Below are 15,082 nucleotides of genomic sequence, written 5' to 3'. Positions count from 1 at the left end.
TGAGCGTATCCTAATGTAGCCGAACTTGTTAGAAGAAAAAGAAGGCTAATAGTTTAAATGATGGCACAAACTGCCTGTTGGATAAAATTATTTAAGATGTGTTTCTCAAATCGTAAAAGGCCTGCAAATCTACAAAGAAAAAACTACAATTTATTTTGGAAAAACTGCACATTTAGCTAAAGCTAGTGGTATATTTCAAGTGTTTTGAGAGAGGTGAAATGATTTTTTTTTTTTTTTAAATACCCCCAATATGCAATTTAACCCAAATGTCATACTGTATACTAGCATTGTTTATTCTTTCAAATCTTTCATCATATTTAAAACGTTTGCCACTGAATGTCTGGCCTGGTTCTACGACCCATGGACTCCAGGAGACAGTTGGCATCTCTCTGGTTTTGCTCTGCCAGGCCTGTGCTGCAGCCATCTGCACTTCTCACTTGTTTTAGAAGCTTTCTGCCTTCAGTCTGGTCTTCAGCAGAAACACATGATGTGCTGGAAGTGTGTGAGGTCGGGTTGACAATTTTGAATAGAGGTAATAACACGATTGGGATGCAAATGCATTTAAAAGTGAGAGTCAGCCCTTCAGCCCTACACTGTCGTCGTGTTTTCATTTGGAATCTGATGCACTGGAGCAGATTCAAATGAAAATACATCATTTCACAAATACTGTCTGACTGCACTGTACATGCATTATGTAACTTTGTCTCAGAGATGTACAGTCAAATCAACACTAATGTAGAGGGGGACTATTTCTCACCCTGCACAAAAACAAGCAAACTCAAACAATCCTCGCACGCTCCCTGATGGCCACGTGAGCGAGAAAACTGTGAGAGACAACACTATGAGGGTAAACAGAAACCTCTGCGGCCTTCTATTGAAGAGCCTGGGACCTGAATGCAGCTGCACACAAAGCACGCTTCACGCCTGGCTGTGTTTGAACCTAAAAATTCAGTCTGCAGCTCCTGAGTGTGGCCCTGTGTGAGTCGGCCATTGAAAACTGCGGACTCAGCCTCTCTGGCCTGCCGCACACCTTCACAACAACAGCGGCCAGCCGCAGTAAGGCAATGGGAGAGAGAAACAAAGAGATTCAGAGATAAATAAAAGATAGAAATAGGCATAAACCAATGAAAATGACACAAGCCTGGCACCCACGGCGGAGGTGCATGAGCCCACAGCCGTCAGAGTCTCTTAACTCTCCACCCGACTGTGTGTGAAGCCTCATTCTCTCCGCCCGCCTCGGCATGCATGAGGCCGAGGTGGGATCCTTCCTTCACACTCAACTGAGCGGTGGACACACATCACACCATGTCACCTCCTCTCCCAAAGCATTAGATCAACTCCCCGCTGAATCACAGACACACTTTGAGCACCGCTGCATGAGGGAACCAGCCAAAGGTGACTGAGGGTCACATACAAAAAATAACAACCTTTGGAGTGAATGCTCTGGACTCTAATGCATGCTGCCACTCTCACTTTTAATTGTGCAGCTACCATTAGGGAACTTATCTACCTCTGCGTGCACCATTATAACACATTATGACTCAATAAGAGAGGAGCACCCGGCACAATTCAAGCTCTAAGTGCTATTTTGTGATTTTCAAGTATTGACGCCCACTGAGAGATTGTGCTACCTGAACAACCACGAGCATCACGCAGACTGTCTGACTCGAGAAACACTGTGTCCTGTTTTGTATTCCCTGCCAAACCTAGCTGCCAAAATGGCTGCCGACACTTTGCCAGTGGAAGAATGCCAATCAAGCAAGCAGTGACCTTTGCCTTACAGCGAGAAGAAAGGAGCAGGCATCTCAAGTGAGACGGAAAAGAGGAAGAGTCGGAGCGGTGGAAAGGCCTGGTCCTCGTTTCGGGCCTCAGTAGCTCCACAGAGACTCTTGTTATTGACACACACACAGTATCATAGATGAAGATATTTGGACTGGAGACCATGCCAGCCATGGCAAACAGGCTGACATTTGTGTGTGTTCCTATCCTATGGGAGGAGGGATGCCTTTGAGGAGAACAAGACTGTTTGATTCTGTAAAGTCGGAAGTTCACGCTGTTTTGCACAACAGCGTGAACTTGTCGGGGGAAATGGATTCAAAAGTTTGACAGAAATGTTTCCAACTTACCACCAAAATCTGCAGTCCCCCTCTCTCCTCCTCCACTCTCGATAGACGTCTGCTTCTTCTCCTGGGTTTGCTTCTATCTGTATAAACAGAAAAAAACAAACAAAAAAAAAAACGAGTTTTAGCGTTAAGATATTGCTGCTCTCCTTTTGTTGACGCAATCAAGACATTAAACCAACCAGAAAGGAAAATCTAATCTTTTCTAATCAGCGTTCTGAAGAAGTTTAATATACATATTTCCCTCCATATTTGACTTCACAATAGGCCTCCTCCTACATGTTTGGTTTCCTTATAATCTGCTTAAATCCTTTTCAAATTCAACGTCTCTTGCTCTGTCACCGTCACACCACAGATTACACACCAGGAAATCTTTCCGTCTCATCAAACACTCGCTCACACTGTGAAAGGAGTGATTTCTTTTAGTACATAATCATCTGTGAGTGTGTTGACTCTTTGGAAATGCTTAAAACACTGTGAACAGCGAAACAACTGTGACGGGTTTTATAAGCAAACATCGACGCTGTGTAAACCAAAGTGTGAACGAGGATTTCGAGAAGTAGGAGTGTGTAATCCAAACTGATGGACACAAAAGCCTGTGGCTCAGAGCTCTCTCTCTCTTACCAGGGTCTCCCCTCTTGTCCCAGCTCCCTGATCCCTTTCTTTCTTCGCTTTTCTTTTTTATACTACTATACCTCCCTCTTCTCTCCTTTCTTTTGTCTACTTTAGCCCTCACCATCCCCATCTCTGCTTTCTCCTCTGTTAAAAACAGCTTTTAATTTCCATTTCAATTCCTATTTTCTCTTTAATTTCTCTCCTTGTCTCTCCTGTTGTACCTCCTGCTTTCTAACCTACCACAACTAATCCATCTTTCCTGTTCTATCTCAGGAGCTTGTCATCTGAAACACTCAGGAGCCCATGTGGAGTCAGAATCTGTATGCAAAGAGATATACTGTTTTTTACTACCTGTTATTGACTCCATTACCTCGACTTGAGCATAAGCCCATATTGAGTCTACTTCCTATACCAATGCATAAAAAATATGGAAAAAGTAGAGAAAGATTTTCACACATCCCTTTTTTGAAAGTATTGCAGGATATTCACTCTTTGATTTTTTTTCAGGCGCTTGCACCTCACAGCGGGAGATTATCTGTGTCGGACGAGCTCTTGCAACTTGAGTATGAGGAGGTGTCTGCTGTTTCTGGGTTAATATCAAAGCAACATGTAAAGGGACATTTCAAGAAGACAGTGGAGAATTATAAACTGACAACTGAGGCTAAGCAGGAAAGAGTATAAAGCACCAGATCTCTGCTGAACATGAATAACATCATCACCCCGCCCACTCGCTTGCAGTTCATGTTCCAGACTACTGCCTGGTTCGTTCACACTTTGGCTCACAGCAACTTCGCATGGATATTTTACTCAGAGACTGGCAAACAAGTCCTGAAGAAACAGGAAGAGGACAAATTTAGCTGTTTGCTTTCACACATGCACTCCACCGAGACAATGTCAGAAGGTATTCAGGAGTGCAGGTTGTGTCTCAATGGGTTGTTGATGAATTGACATTGATTACTGATCAGGTCAGTTAAATCATTGGTTTTGGATCCTTGTATTGATTGGCGTTCTTATGGCTGATTGGAAACGTAATATCTCTAAGAGTACAGCTTTGTGTCTTGTTAGTCTTCAAAGCCTAAACCTGCTGTAACAGAAAAACATAACAGTATCTCTTGCATGAAGTGAAACGTTTGGATTGTAAATAAAAATGATGCTGGAAAAAAAAGTCAAAGATATCTTGTCCTAACCTCTCCTTTCCTTTTCTTTTATCCATCTTCTCTATTCTGCCCTTTCGTCCATCCTGTGCTCTTCTTTTCCTGCCAAATCCCCCCTCACCCCCCTTCTCCTCTGCTCCCTTCTCATAGTTCAGTCAGAAAAGGACACCATGTCAAGTTACGTAACAAGCGAATAGTCCTGCGGGATTTACAAAATGGATATAGTGGTGTTTGCCTTCAAGGATCTTCAGTCAAAATTGGCTATTTCTTGGATGAATTTCTCCATTATTCAATCCGTTTCTCCCGAGCCTTACCGAGATGCCAGAAAGAATATGATGTTCTGATCTTTCCTTTTCGCTGAACTCCTCTAACCACATTACCTGTTTCCCTCTTCTTGTCTTACACTGTCATTTCATGTCTGTTTTTATACCCAATCACACCGTTGTTTGCCTTCAGGTCAGGAGCACCAATGCAGACAGACACAAGAGATGATTATATAAATGTGTCCTGACATATTTCCAATAAAAACAATGGATACATCCTTCAGCAAGTCATGTTTTTTAACTAGAATTGCAAACACATTTCAGATGATCTGACATATCCTGACTCCACAAATCCTGGCAGTGAAATCTGGTTTGCATGCCTTGTAAGACTCTTGTCCCTTCCTGACCCATCCTGTCCCCTCCTTCCTCTCTCCCACTCTAATAAGCTTCCTACATTAGATCTATTCTCCTTTCCATCTTCTGACTCTCTCCCCCAGTCTTCATTTCAGACCCAATCCTCTCCTCAAAAACAGTCACAGTGATCAGGGGTCTCACCTACTGGAATCGATGGGCAAAATGATTGAAGCAGCCAATCCAATTTACTCCTGGCAAAGGCTTATCGACTTCAGTCTGCCGCTCCAAATAAGGATGTGGAGGCCCCATTGAGAGACACTGCCGTTTTCACTCGGTTAAATACGAACACTGCTTTCTGCACGGTTACACAAGCTAATCTTAACTATGGCTTTACATTAATCCATTTCCACACACACAACAGACAGATGTTGTTTCTTCATGTGTTTTCTCTCAGGATTCTTATTTTGTCGTGCTACACAGGATTCAATTTTGAGGCACCTGGAACTGTAAACCATTGGAGAGATTTTCATTCAATTCTCCAAGAACGTTTACTTTTGTACTTTTGTACAAGTCAAAGATGCAAAAAGCCTTGGGTCAAAATTTTTTCTTACAGAATATATCAGTAAAATCTGATCAAAGCCCTGAATCTAAAAGGATCTTAATCCAGATTTCTGAGAACGCTGACGTCAGACTAACGGGGTTGAGATAAAATACAGATACGGCAATCTATCATCATTCTGACCTATTATCAAATTGACGGTGCCAAATATCTGAATTTTAGTCAAAACAAATATGAAGAAGACACTGACCACAGGAAAAAAAAATAAAAAGAAGAAGGAGAATATAGTAGGATATAACTCGAGCGATTAAAAGAAGAAGAGAAGCGTTATGAGAGGCTGAGGCCGAAAACTGACACCAAAGAATTACTACACTAATCAGTCTCTCCTCCCTGTCAAGGTTAATTTAATTTCATCATATGTCATTAGGCTATATAATTTGTCTGAGAATGTGTTGAGTTATCATTATTATGGACCATGTATTGGGCATCATATTTAATTGTATCAGGGGTTACGCTATTATTTCCATCTCTGCTAAACTTTCATAGCACCATGTTGTGCTGCTGACTCCAAACCAATATGTTCTATCCACAGTGTGACCTTACAGTAGCAGGCTCATAATTAAATCTTACTGTGCACGTGTGTGAAACAGCTGATTGCAGCTGCGATCTACGAATAAAAAAGAGCAATGAAATGACCTTTTCCACATCCTGTTTGAACGAGCTGACGGCTGATCCCATCAAAAGCGGCCTCCCCCTATGACTTCGAGCCAGACATCCCACCACCCCACCTCTGCCCTCAGACAGCCCAGAGTCAAGCCGAGCTAAGGCCAGCTCTGCTGCCATGGTGATAAGAGGAGGGACAGAGAACCGAGAATGGAAAACAGACGAGATGCCGACAGAGGGCAGGGAGCAGGACTCCACAACACGTCAGAGTGAGAGACGCATGGTGCCCTCAAATCCTCCACGAGAGCTCTTCTCCTGACAAACAGCTCAATCTTTGATGAAGACACACAATAACATTTTACAGCGATGACAAAGACACCACAGCAATGTTTTTAATGAGCCTGTAACCTAAAGCTGCTGATAATCAATTATGTTAACAATGGAGAAAATGACAATGTGTAAAAATGAAAGTGCTAATGAAACCACAGAGAAAAATCACCAATGCTAGTTCCTCTCACCACGACTGAGAGCTTTTGAGTCGTTCTCTTTTTTTCTTATGTTTTTATTTTGGTTTAAGAGCACATCAATTTGACTGTTTCGCCCAAACAAATCCTCTCTTCACTTTCGGTTGCTAAAAGAGTAAGTGGAATGTTTAGTTGTGCTTATAATGGATATGGTAAAACTTAACATAATCATTGATAACCGGTGTGTGTCTCCAGGAGGTCGAAATGTTTTGCTAACAGCTTGTGCGATCATCCGAAAACGTTATAACGTATCAGCGTTTGCGTTACAGCTTGTTGTGCTTCCCCAAGTGGCCGAAAACACCGGCATGTAAGCTACAAACATTGAGAATTACATCATCATTACATTCACCTTGAATGGATTTCTCCCATTTTAAATGTATCTCTATGGATTTGAAGAGATGTATAAAATATTAACGAAATAGGATATGCATATTGAACACATTCATGAATTAATGTAGTTTATTTCATTTAAAGACTCCATCTTTTTTATAGTGTTGCCTGTTAGACTCAAGTGTGTGTTGTCAGTGTTGTCATTTGTTTCGTCATGCAAAATACGTCACATATGTCCCAGTGTCCAGTAAAGCGAGATGTGTACAGACTGAAAGAGCCTCAGTGCAGATAACACAGGTACCGAACTGTCGCACCATTCTCTAATGAGGGTCTGTTGCTTTTCTCCTCCAGGCTGTGTTGTTTTGTGTGTGTGTGTGTGTGTGTGTGTGTGTGTGTGTGTGTGTGTGTGTGTGTGTGTGTATCTTCAGACCAAGTAAAGCAGCTCAGCACTAGCATCGTGGCCTGTGGGTTTAATTTTAGACTCTTTCCTAATGAGAGGCAGAGTGTGGCTGCAGACGATACGGCTCTACCGATGAAGCATCATTACTGCCAAAGAGGGGAGAAATAATTAGAGCCGGAACACACACTTCCCCTGCCATGAATTTACATTAGGAGACGAGGCTCGCAGTCACAGAGATGTGCACTTATGCACTTACACGCAACAGAGGCACAAATTCAGCGGAGTTCAACGGATGTGTCGATGGCTGATTGGAGGCGGTAATGTGCTTTTATGCAGGTCTCAGTGCAGAAAGTGTTTGACACTTCTTTGCAACTCAGCAAGAAGTGTCGTTTACTGTCATTAAGAGACAATGGGATGATAAAAACAACTGGCACAACTGTTCGCCGAACATTTGTTTTGAGAACATTTTTAATAATAAAAAATAATAATGATAGGAATTCAGGAGTTGATAATGAATCAACTCCTGAATTGTTTTATTAAATATCAGGATGTAGTAACAATCAGTCAGCTCAAGCTAAAAATAAATAAATGCTTTGTCCAAAAAATCCTGTTTAACTTTGAGATGTTCAAACCAAAGCTTGAAGATATGGGGTATAATTGCTTGAAAAGATCCTAAAATTATGAACCACTGATCAAAATAATGCTCGCTGGGTTATCTATTGGCTCAGAAATAAAACTATTTAGCTCCTTGTTAAGCCTAAATTAAACGATATTTTTGATGAAAACATGTTCAAGGAAAGCTTAATGAAGATATAATGCCAACCAGTTAAAAGTCAAAAATCCCCAAAACATTTCAGTAATACTTCAAGTAAAGAAATTGGAGTGATTCCTCCTGTGTCTTTTAAAAGCTCCTAGATTATAAAAATGTTCAGAAAACGATGCATTAAATTCATTTGACTTGGACTTTTCACCTGCACAACAACACAAGCTGCACATGCAAAACAGTTGACTATATGTGTAAAAAAATAAATAAATCCAACAATAACAATACATCACCTTTATCTCAGTATGTGTCGGTAGGAGTTAGTCCCGTCAGTGAGTGTGTCCGCTGTGCGAGAGCAGAGTTCACTCATCATAATCCCAGAGTGCTGCGTATTCCTCCATGTGTCTGCTGAGACTGACTTACAGAAAAGAGCCGATTCCCTCGCGGAAAATCTCACAACACCCCTCCAACCAACACACCCACAACCCCTCCTCCCATGACACCCCCCCCCACCCCACCCCCCCACCCCACCCCTCACACAGTGGGATTAAAACAACCTTTTGTCTCTGTACAATAGGGGTTAAACATTTCCTGGTATCACATGAACAGCCGAACAGATTCTACAAAGTTACTGGGTGGGTTTCTTTTTATACATGTTTGTACAAGTGCATTCGATAATTCAACAAGTATTTTGTTTGTATCAGACACAAACTGTCAGCAGGATGAGGAGATGACAGATCCAAACATCCTGGGATATGCATTTGGCAACGTATAAAAGCAAAATTGACACTATAATTGCACGTTATTTTGAATGACTTCCAGTGTACAGTAAAAAAAAATAAATAAAGAAGTCAGCTGCAGTGATTGTACTCCTGTGAATGCATCTCTCTGGATGTTCAATAGAGGGTGGAGATGAGGTTAAAAAAAACAGTAAAGCTTCACAAATAAAAGGAAAAGGCCTGAAGGCACATCCTACAGACTTCCTTTCCTATACAGAGTAAGTGCTCACCTACACTCCACAGATGTCCCCATGCAATCTAATCTAGTTGACTCAGTAAAGGGGAAGCTTATTTATTGCCGACTCCTCTCTGGTATTATTGCAACCCATTTTTAAAAGAATAGATGTGAGAAAGGTCTTTTGACGTCCGTTAGCTATGGTTGCAGAGGGCAACAATGGTGGGTGCTCTCCCTTTGAAAAGTGTCTCTATTCTGAGGGCCCGGCCCTAAATAATGCTGCTCTCACTACAAAAGCACACAAAATGTAACATAATCAGCCTCGAAGCACATTGTTCATCATGCGAAACAATGAGTTAGACTTTGGTAGAAGAGGACAACATGTTTTCTCTTTTAAATACAGTGGTGGAATGTGAGCAACCACATTTATAAAATCCCTTCACAGGGAAGTTGATAGTACGAATTTCTGTGAATACGTTCAGTGTGGTTACACTTTGTAGAGGTGACTTTGCTGTGAGCAGACTACGATCTATTTGGAGAAGCTATGACCATATTTGAAGAGAAGAATGTCATTAGAGGTATTCTAAAAGTACAATGTTGAAGTGTTCCTCAAATAGAGGTTTGACATTCGAGTCAAGGAGATGTGTTTCTTCATACCATGTACAGAAGTATCTAAAGTGGGAAGGAATTTGTGACATCTGTTGTGCTGTATATAAGGGCTCTACGTTGAACAATAAAGTTGTCTACCTTTCAGCCTGCACAGAGTCTCAGTGTGTCTGTCAGTGTAGAACCACGATCGTGATTATGCTGCATTAGTATTCTCCAGTCTGTTGATAGATTCAGCTTTAGGGACAGTTATATTATTCAACCCATCAGAAGTGAAAAGCCAACACTTGTACATGTTGTTGATCATACTAAAGCACTTTAGATCCAGATGAATTTCAGAAGTCGATCTTAATTTGACATGGAGTATTAAGCCATTACTGCATTCTTGTAATGGTACTTTTAAGTCAAGGTACCCAGTATTTCATATATGAATTGATTCTTTTTTTGTTTACAAGTGCATGAACTCACACAAGCGCAAAGATGAAGAGGCACATTGCATGACCTACAAATGGTGGCAATAAGCCAAAATATACACTTAAGATAGTGAAGAAGAGTAGAAGAAAATTAACATTGTTTGCAAATGTTCTGGATTGAAAATGCTAAATAAAAGGTTATGGGGAAGGGAATGCTTAAGACCCTGAATGTGACCATCCTTTATTGACTCCAAAGAAGTAAGAGCACTTTTTAATCCACTAATGTAATCTCTCTGCTTGTGTTGCCTTTGCGTTGTGTCTGAATTCTGTTTGCACTCGTGGGACAGGTTAAAAAGCCTCATAATACAGCCATTGTTGCATCTGGTATCTAATTTCCCCCCACTCACCATGATGAAACCATCAGCCTTTGGCGCGTCATGGCGTCGTTGGCGGTCAGGAAAACCTGAAACCTCTGACTTTGAATTCCACCTTAATTCACTAATGAACAGCTTCAGTCAGCTTCTGTGTCAACATAACTCACTCCTTTAAGCTTTCTCAGCATCTCACATCAGCCCGTGAGAAGGCATTCATTTAAAAAAATGTAATCATCAATAAAAGCGTTCTTGGTGGCAGACATGTTTGAGAGAGATGATGGATCGAATGGAGGTGTATAGATTATGGTATGAAATGAGTGAAAGGGCCATATTTCATTGAGCGTGGTGCGTGATTGACCAAGTCTAATGGGCATTATTTCTGCACACTGGCTCTGTTGAGCAGAGACACTGGGCGATCCCCGCCCGGCCCTTTGCGCCTTCAGACTCACACTGAGTTAGGACCGGCGCCCTGCCTGCTCTTTGTCACCACACCAATGAAAAAACAATATTTCAATGGCAACTGCATATTTCAATGGCAACTTTTTAACAGAACAAAGTTCACGCTGCGGTCTAGACCGAGCACTCCTTACGAGAGCTGCACGGTGTCTGTGTGTGTTTGTGTGTGTGTGTGTGTGTGTGTGTGTGTGTGCGCGCATGCATTTGTCAATCAGTGGGTGTTCAAGGAGAGTTCTCCTTTTGAGTTTCCCTTTGAAAAATGTGAATGGGAGTGAAATATGATTGGTTGGGGAGAGAATAAGGGGCTGGGTTCACAAGGCTATCAAGGCAGGTTGGGGTGAGGGGACAAGTATGGATGATTTAGCCCTCTTAAATTTGCAGCTTACATATTCCTACATGGATTTTTTGAATGCTGGTTTGTTTAGGTAATCCTTGCAAATGTTGTGCTCACCTCACATCCCCTCACATTGTTAAATAATACACTATTAAGTAATAAACCATGAGAAAATGACCAGGCCTGACAAATAAATGCAAGTTTAAGAGTGCATGTTCGCTTTAATCTTCAGTTTTATGTCTATATGCTGTTCTTCATGTTTCACACAAAACCTGCTTGCAACATGTCTCTCCTACAAAATAAATCCAAGAGAAAGGTTTTTTTTTTTTTTTTTACATTGGCACCATAATGTGAGCAGAAAGCTAGCTGGAGCTTCTTTGACTGAACTAAAATGGTGTGAAATATTGGCCAGTTATAACAGGGCTTCATCCAATAGATAAAACGTACAAGCTGACGGAGAAAAGGCTTGTATGTTCACATGCATGTAGTTGTTCTAAATTATTGTGATTAATTCAAACTATTCAAAAGTATTTACTGTGAATGTTGATTTCACAGTAAGTGTTAAAACGTGTTTTATATGTGCCGCCTTAATCTCTGCATGAAATTCTGAAACGTTTATTTCAGCACTCATAACAAGTTTGATCACAGTCACATCAAATCAATATATAAAATAAATGACTAGACACTGTTGAGACAGAGCTGTCCTTCACTTTATTTGTTCTCCTACATGTCCGTATCGACTCTATCCTTCTTAACTTTGGCTGAACTCATTACTACACAATAAAAGTGGAGTCTGGTGTCAAAGGCATTGCATGGCAAGGCTATCATGATAACTCAAGGTATCTGATTAACTCTCAAAGAGAGAAGTGAAGGAATCATTTAAGAGAAGTTTTTTTTGCAAAATGAAGGTACCGGCAGCTCAGAGGAGAACAATGAAGAAAACAAAGCTGCCAGGATCTTTAGGGAATTTACATGAATTACAGCATGAGGCCCACAGGGACGACCACGACCTCTCCTCTGCTTTTTTTAAAAACTAAACAAGACCCCGATCACGCCCAGCTACACACAAACACACACATGTGCACACACACTGGGAGAGAATGGTGAGACTGGTTTCCATGGTGCCATGAGGCTCAGTGACAGGGCTGGAGTGTTAACACGCTCGCAGACAACAGAGAGGATGATAGAGGGAGAATGAAAAGGAGAGAGGGAGGCCGTAAAGAAAAAACAAAGAGCATGTAGAATAGGAGAGATTTACCACACGCAGGCAGCAGACCGTCCCCGAGGTTCAGGACCTGGAGTGTTGTGTATCGTATTTCTTCTTAGAGACCTTCACTGACACGATTCCAAACACACAATGCTCCAACTTAACAGAAGCAGAGCAGCACTTGTGTGTTTTTTTAACGGTTAACAGCCTCACTTCTGTTTCTTTGAATTGTAATGTGACACATTTTCTGTTATAAAGTTGTACTTTTCTATAGTTTTGGAAATCATTCAAATGATTAATAACACTGTTTATGGTGGATGAATGGCTAAAACCTTAGAAAAGGCAGCAACATTATGAAGAATAAATCTGTCAGACAATAAAACAGGTGTTTCAAACAAATAAAACCCAACTTTGTGCCATGGTATTCCATAGACTTCATAAACTGTGTATCCCTGAATTAAAAGCAAGTACATCAGGGAGGAAAAACTATGTATTTGTTTTCCTCATTGTTTTTTTTGTTTTTTTTTACTGAGGTTTTTTACCTGAGGTCTCTCGAGGTTTGTTTGCATTGTCTGTGGCTCTGTTGTTTGTTGTGAGAGCTAAACTATGCACTAAGGGATAATTGTGAGGTTTTTTATTATAACTTAACTGCTTGCTTGTTTACAGCTGTCTAATCATCTAACCCCTTTAAGACTTTATTGTAACCATGGTGTTGTGTTTGTGTTTTTTGCATTTAACTTCGAGTGTAGTATCGAATTATCACAGCTAAAAACAAAATGTCCAGGACTAATAAAATAAGAGCCAATTTCGTAGTAAGTGTGAAATTCATCTATTTAGTGCTTTAACTCAACTTCAAAGGGGACTCCCTCCTCCCATGGCCAGTGTTAGCCTTTCATGTTAGAGCCATTGACTTTGACTTGTCAATGTATCCATACAGTATATTGTAACGTGGCAACCATTCATGTGATAATGCAGCAGGAGAGGAAGTGTTACAGCCTGGTTTGATACAGTTTGTATATGGGGCTTTCCTCCAACTGCACAGATCACCAGCTGAGGACATGAGGCGAGGTGGAAGAGATCCAAGAGTTGTTCTGCAGCACAGAGGGAGAAAAGCCCACCACAGGCGCAGGCCTCCTCCTCTATATGTTCCATACTGTCACCAATAAGAAGATCATCCTCGGTCCAGTGAGCATTCAGCCACCGCAGGAGTCAATAAACACACGCTGCCCCCCCCCTTGCACACACACACACACTCTCTCTCGCTCTCTCAGTATGTACATGTGTGCTGATCTTCACATCCATATGTGTCCACAGAAGGTGCAGGCATGTGTGCACCTCCTCTGCTCCCCCACCAGGACCAATTTCCATTCTCCGTCTGTGTGAGTGTGCGATCGATGCTGAACGGGGCGCATCATGCCGGCTGTTCATTACAGTTGGGAACACTGCGGCCATAAGCAAAAACAACCTGCCGCTCTGATGCATTAAACACCAGACATATCCGGAAAACAAGATAATGGTTTCATTAGCAATGCACTCAGTCATTAGCTTGTACTTAAAAAACAGCTATATAGAAAAAGTACAACTTTTTTTGCTTGCTTGTCACCGCTGATTAAATTTAATGAGTTTTTATTAGTGAACCATAACGACAGCTAAGGAAGCCGGGTGCCTCAAGAAGCCACATTTGAAGCACAGGGTTGTGGCAGCAGGAGGGGAATGAGATTCCTTTTCTTCCCTCCTTATTCCTCTCTCCTTCATCCTCACCCACGCTGGGTGTCCAGCTCTCACACCACCTGTCTCCTCAGCTCAACCTGAGCACCCACCAGACACTCTGAACATGTACAGTCTACAAACAAACAGAAGATAGTAGTGGTAGTAGTGTCTTGTCAGACACTCAGAACAAAACAACACACGGGGGTCAACAGCCACACTAGCACCTTTGCAGGCACTTAATACAGAGCTGTTGAAGCTAAATGCTAAAGTCAGCTAGCTTAAATACTAAATAACTACAATTCTAGCATGATTATGTTCGGTACAACATTTTCCACATAAGCTTAGCCTGTTAGCATGCTTACATTTGCCAGTTTTACAAAAAGCAAACTTGTAAATGTCCTGAATTCTGGAGGTATATTTGGAGCTGATGAAATGCTTTTTTTTTTAAAGCTTTATTTAACCAGGTTGGTCCCATTGAGATTAAGAACCTCTTTTTCAAGGGAGACCTGGCCAAGACAGGCAGCAGCAAAAAACACAAAGTTGCAGTGGTTGAAGTAGTCGAGCTAAAAACATTGACATTCTATAGGATCTGTTTCCAGGTCTTTAATTTTAGATTAAAAAACATTTAAGGACACAAGCGCCTTCAATTTTAAGTCATTCTGCAACAAATTCTAGGCTTAGGGTGCAGAAAAATCAAAAGCCCTTTTCCCAAATTTCCCAAGTTTGTTTGGGACAGAGAGCATAAAATGGTCCTTAGAGTGCAAAGAATACTCTCCAGAACTTTTCTGCATGATCTACACACATTTATCGTGAGGAAGCAGACCAAGAATTTCCTTATATACAGTATAAAGGGGTCACCAAAGGTGATAGACACACAGAAAGCAGTCTGGAAATCAATCATCCAAGCAAGATTATCAATAGATGAAAAGAAAATGAAAGAAAATACCATTGGCCTTGGGGTTTGCCTCAGTATTACAGCCTGCAGTGCATTGAACTGCTGAGTGGATAATAGAGACTTTGATTTGAACAGGCTGAATAAAAGCTTCACCTCAAACCCACATCCCCATACAAAGACAAAACAGGTGACAAAGCAACATCTGCAAGCACTTCTCTGGCAACATTTTGGGCTTTTATTGAATCCAAAAAAAGTCAAACAGATTGATCTCTCTCTCATGTGAAATCTCTTCCGTGCTCAACAAGTTCACATGAAAAGAAAAGGGCTCAGTAAAAGAAAAGTGTATGCTCATCTCTTTCAATACCAGAACTATTAACGGACATTTCTA

The 15,082-nt window shown here is 41.3% G+C and overlaps 1 protein-coding gene across 8 annotated transcripts in view; it reads right to left on the bottom strand.

Moving 5' to 3' along the window:
• The window catches only part of LOC306824939 (neuronal cell adhesion molecule-like), a 72,702-nt gene that overhangs the window by 38,815 nt on the left and 18,805 nt on the right, over positions 1 to 15,082 (bottom strand). For 7 of the 8 annotated variants that reach the window (XM_079345364.1, XM_079345357.1, XM_079345362.1 and 4 more), the window contains exon 2: positions 2,127 to 2,203. The gene's annotated coding sequence lies outside the window, so the exon portion shown is untranslated. Of the gene's footprint in view, positions 1 to 2,126; positions 2,204 to 8,038; positions 8,170 to 15,082 lie in introns of those variants that run through there. The other variant, XM_079345358.1, reaches the window with a different exon arrangement.

Source organism: Symphodus melops (assembly GCF_947650265.1).
Source record: "Symphodus melops genome assembly, chromosome: 6".
Lineage (NCBI taxonomy): Eukaryota > Metazoa > Chordata > Actinopteri > Labriformes > Labridae > Symphodus > Symphodus melops.
The sequence above is the reverse complement of the archived record's forward strand: the minus strand, read 5'-3'. Positions and strand labels throughout refer to the sequence as shown.